Source organism: Myotis daubentonii, chromosome 2 (assembly GCF_963259705.1).
Source record: "Myotis daubentonii chromosome 2, mMyoDau2.1, whole genome shotgun sequence".
In the NCBI taxonomy this organism is placed as follows: Eukaryota; Metazoa; Chordata; class Mammalia; order Chiroptera; family Vespertilionidae; genus Myotis; species Myotis daubentonii.
The window spans coordinates 180753223-180758729 of record NC_081841.1 but is presented as its reverse complement, the minus strand read 5'-3'; positions in this window follow the sequence as shown (position 1 = coordinate 180758729).

The following is a 5507-nucleotide window of genomic DNA, read 5'->3' as shown; positions in this document are numbered from 1 at the left end:
TACCTTATTTGTCTTTGGATCCCACCATGTGGTACAATAGTTGGCACATAATAGGTCTTCAATAAAATTTTGCTGATTAAGATTGGCAAAATCTTGGTAACTATTGAATCTGGTTAGCATGGGGAGGCTGGACTAGCTAAATAATTTGCAAAATAAAAATTTCTCTTGTTGAGAAATTACTAAGAATTTCAAGACCATGAAGCTTAGCATTAAGCACAGCATGGAGTCCTTCCGAGGTGGAGCCCTGTACACACAGCTCATACATTCAAGAAGCTGACCCTGCTGGCATGTGAATACCCAGAGATCCATTCTACTGTTCTCTCCACCTTGCTATGTTTTTTAAAATATATATATATTTTGAAATAATAACATGTTTTCAAAGTTTTTTGATTGACTAGATCGTCTTTCGTAGGCAATGGCATATCATGATAGTTCTCAAAGTGTAATCCCCAGACCAGCATTATCAGCATTACCAGCAATTGCTTTTTTAAAAGCAATTTTTATAATCAGAGACTCTGAGGGTGCTGCCCTGCAGTCTGTTTTATGAAGTCATTTAGGGGATTCTGCAGCTTGAGAACCACTGTTACGTATGTTGCCTAAGGCCACACATACATTTAGTTATTAGAGAACCAGGGTCAGGCTGTGAGCCAAATCTCCCTGCATTACTCAGGCAACCACAAGACAAGGTGGGGCCAGAGAAGCATTTACTCAGCAAAAGTCCATGTACTGTGTACTGCCCTAATCTAGAATCCTCACTGAACAAAAAAGCCGAGCCCTACAGCCCCGGAAGATCACTGCGCTAAAAGGTACAACCCTGAGGGGCCAATCAGCACCACCAGTCAGAGCACTTCCTGAAGACATCACCGAACCACAACTCAGCACATCTATTGATGGTCCAAAGGATGGCTGGGTCATTCAACACAGCATTAATGCTTGCTAAAGTCAATTGGATGTGCTGAGGTCCTAACCCCAGGTACTTGGGAACGTGACCTTATTTGGAAATGAGGTATTTGCCGATGAGATCAAGTTGAGGTCATAGTAGAGAAGCCTGGGCGCTAACCCAATATGACTGGTGTCCTTATTAGAGGACTAGAGGCCCGATGCATGAGCAAGAGTTCATTGAAGGTACTTCAAGAAGAAAGGGGTTTAATATGAGGAATTCAGTGCTTACAAAACCTCTGGCAGGGCTGGAAGAGGGACAAAGAGCTGCCCCTGCAGTTACGGAATTCAAGGGCAGCCACCATGGCAGTGAACCAGAGTGCCACAGTCACCACACGGCCTCCCAGCCTCCTCAAGTGGCTTCTGACACTGGGACACGGGATGGAGCAGCTCATGTCCCACCACTCTGCCTACCAACTGAAAACAGCAGCAGGAAGATGCCTGCCCCTCACTTCTGCTTCCCAAATCCAACCAAGGAAACCACACTCTCAGAATCCTAGTTGCAAAGGAGACTGGGAATGTAGTATTTGTCTTTTCCAACCTCCTCAGTTGAAGACGGCACCTTAAAATGAGGGTGGGATGGAGATGGAGCAAACCATAATTCAATTCAGCACACCTTCCCACCATTGCCAATGACTTGGGGATCTTTCTAGAGATAGCCCATGAATAAATACGTGTGATCATAGATCTACCTTTTCTTTTTTTAAAAAAAATATGTTTTTGATTTTTAGAGAGAAAGGAAAGGAGAGGGAAAGATAGAAACACCAATGAGAGAGAAACATCAACATTGATCGGCTGCCTCCTGCATGCCCCTTGCTGGGGACTGAGCCCTGACCAGGAATCGAACCAGTGATGCATAGGTTAATGCTCAACCACTGGGTCAAAACAGCTGGCGATCTACTTTTCTTTACACAACGGTGCCATACTACTCACATTGCTCTGCACCTTGCTTTTTATTCACTGAATACATCATACGTCAAGAATACAGTTCTACATCATTCTGTGTAACATGAAAGTGCAATTTTGAAGACTTAAAAAATGTTTGCCACATACTTTAAAGGATTAGATGACATTCCTGGTGATTTCACTTTTCATGTGATTGCTCTTTCCTACAGTAACACATTTTTAATGCAATAGTTTCAGTAAAGCGGCCTTGACAGAACTTGCCTTCGCACTCACGAGAGTTCTGCCAGGTGCCAAGAAACAAATGGTCTTTTGATGGCAGTGTGCTCTCCTTACCTCATAAGGTGCTCTTTAAAAAAAAATACACACACACACACACACACACACACACATATATGTTTTTATTGATTTCAGAGAAGAAGGGAGAGGGAGAGAGAGATAGAAACATCAATGATGAGAATCAGGGACCAGCTGCCTCCTGCACGCCCTCTACTGGGGATAGAGCCCACAACCTGGGCACGTGCCCTAACTGGGAATCAAACCGTGACCTTCTGGTTCATAGGTTGATGCGCAACCACTGAGCCACACTAGTTAGGCCATAAGGTGCTCTTTAAACAAATTATCTCTGTGTGCAACTGGGGCTCCAGCATGCTGGAGATGGTGTAGAGTTTCACCTCAGTTATCCCATCCAAAGCCAGAAAGAGTCTCATAGTGAAGAGTTGCAGGTGCTGCTCTGTCCGGGTGGCTTAGCTGGGCAGAGTATCAGCCCGTACACCAAAAGGTTGCGGGTTCAATTACCGGCCAGGACATATACCCCAGTTGGGGCCCATGTGGGAGGCAACCCGTCGATGGTTCTCTTTCTCCCTTCTCCTCTCTCTAAAATCAATAAACACATATCCTTGGGCCCTGGCCGGTTTGGCTTAGTGGATAGAGTGTCGGCCCTCAGACTGAAGGGTCCCGGGTTTGATTCCAGCCAAGGGCATGTCCCTCAGTTGCAGCCCTGTTTGGGGTGTGTGGGGGGCAGCCAGTTGATGTATCTCGCATTGATGTTTCTCTCTCTCTGTCTCTTCCCACTCCCTTCCACTCTCTCTCTGAAAAATCAATGGAAAAATATCCTCAGGTGAGGATTAACAAAAAATAAAACAAAACAAAAATATATCTGGGTGAGGATTAAAAAAAAAAGAGAGAGAGTTGCAGGTGCTGACAGCTGCAAGTCGGGCTGGCATTCTCAAAAACGGTCCCTGCCAAGGAGATGTGGGCACGTCGCTGATGCTTCTTCCACAGCCTAAAATCTATTTTAGCCACAACCGAAGTGACTTTCAGCACATTCAGACAGAATGTGCAGTAGGGCAGGTCCCCCTTTGGTCTAGAACAGACAATATGACATGACTGGTGTCCTTACATGAAGAAGGAACTTGGACACAGACATGCATGGGCAAAGAAGAAAGACCATGTGAGGACACAGCAAGAAGGTGGCTGTCATGCAAGCCAGGGAGAGAGGCCTCAGAAGAAACCAAACCTGCTGACACCTTGAACTTGGTCTTCTAGCCAGAACGGAGAGGAAATGAACTTCTGTGTGTTGTACTTCATTATGGCAGCCCTCAGGGACTAACACAGGAGCCTACAACTTCCAGGGACAGTCCCTTTCATTTTGGGGCTCTCCCAGTTGTTCAGAGGATTGTCTCTGTGTGGAGTAAAACCCTGCTCCCCATAACTACTTTTATTTCTGCCTGTTAGAGCAACCCAGAAGGAATCAGTTCCCCTTCTTTTTGTGAAAATACTCAATTATTCATAGAACCAAAGAACTTCAAAGCTAGAAAGTATCTGAAGAGGTCACCCGGGTAGCGTCGCCAAAGGTTTATATCCCACTGCTGGTCACAAAGGCTGTAGGGTGCTACAAAGACCCAAGGTTTTTCTACCAACTATCAAAGTATAAAAAGGAGGCTGCCAACATTTAAACATCCTTCTTAAAGAAATAGAATTTTGGTTTTTATTCATGCTGTCACCTGGTTCTTTGATAATAATTGGAAGGATAAAATATTAATTGATTGATTAAGTATTGATCAAAGGACTACTGATCACATCCTTCATTTTGGGTTTTTCAAAAGCAGAAGCTGAGATGGAGTTAGAAGTGCAAGCAATTTATTGGCAGGTGGGGCGGGGTAATGCCTGTGAGAGGTGCAGGAGGACAGATGAGAATTAGGCAGAAAAGGGTTCAGATTTTGGTGCTAATCTGACACCTGGAAAGAGAGGAGGAAGGAAGCAGGATTGGGCAGAGAGCCTCAGCCTGGGTTGCAGGTCTCAGAGTCTTGCCTAACCCAACTAGGAGTTCAGAGATGGTCCATGTTCTCGTCCTCCTTCTGAGCCCAGTCATGGACTGTGGGCTGCCTGGGCAGAGTGTGGCTTCAGTCTGAAAGCGGAGGTAGAGCCTAAAGGTGCTGCAGATGGTTCCCTGCACCTCCCACTGCTCCACCACAAGCTCTTCTTGAAGCACGAGCCCAGGTGTGTACCCCCACGGCTGCCAGTATACCCACACTCTGTGCTCTCGTGGTTCCTCTCAAAATAGGGCCTTTACATACAGTCCAGGTGTGATGAAAAGTAGAGTGAGCCATTATCTCCCTCTCTGTTCTCTCCTCGTCTAGTGATCTAGCTGGAGTCTGCATGGGGTTTTCTAGCAGCCTATTACCCTGTTGGTTTATAATTAATCACAATCAGCCATGCTCCACTGACCTATGTCTCTATCCTCTGTTTTGTAATGTTGATTCAGTACCCAATATAGGCATTTCATAATGTGGCCAAGATTTCCAGGTTATATCTGACTATCCACTGGTGCACCTGTCAAGATTCTTACTCAATTTTAAATCCTTGATTTTTATTTTTTAAAAACACAGAATTTTATGTACTCGCCAGTTTGGCTCAATAGATAGAGTGTCAGCCTGAGGACTGAAAGATCCCGGGTTCGATTCTGGTCAAGGGCACATGCTGGGTTGTGGGCTTGATCCCCAGTAGAGGATGTGCAGAAGGCAGCCAATCAATTATTCTCTCTCACCATTGATGTTTCAATCTCTCTCCCTCTCTGAAAATCAATAAAAATATATTTTAAGAAAACAACAACACAGAATTTGAAAACCATTTTGAACCAATCAGTAAAACAAAAAACCCTCCCCCCCTAGAATTTTACAAGTAGTAGATGCTTTAGCTTTGTTCCTAAGTTTAAGAGAACTAACAGATCTTTAGTTAAATAGAATAGATTAGTGAGGACAGTAAATTATTACAAACATGGCAGGTAAAATCAAGCTCTATTCTGATCATAGTTATAAACTTGACATAAACTATGAACTTGAAGAGTTTCATGTGACAAATATTATTTAAATTATAAGTGAATATTCCCTAGAAGTTCTAAAATTCACCTCTTAATTTAAAAGAAAACCCTTTGTCCTTCTTAACAAAGAATTTGTAAAAGTTACATAATAAATATATAGTTAACTTAAATTTTATGGTAATAGGTTTGTAAATATTCGGTAACTTTCCCCTATTTAAAAAGACTAATGGCTGGCTAAAAGCTTGCCTCTTAAAGAATCTGCATCCCCTTTTCTTTTCATTAAAAAAAAACAGACACAAAAAACAGAAATGCCCTAGCTGGTTTGGCTCCGTGGATAGAGCCT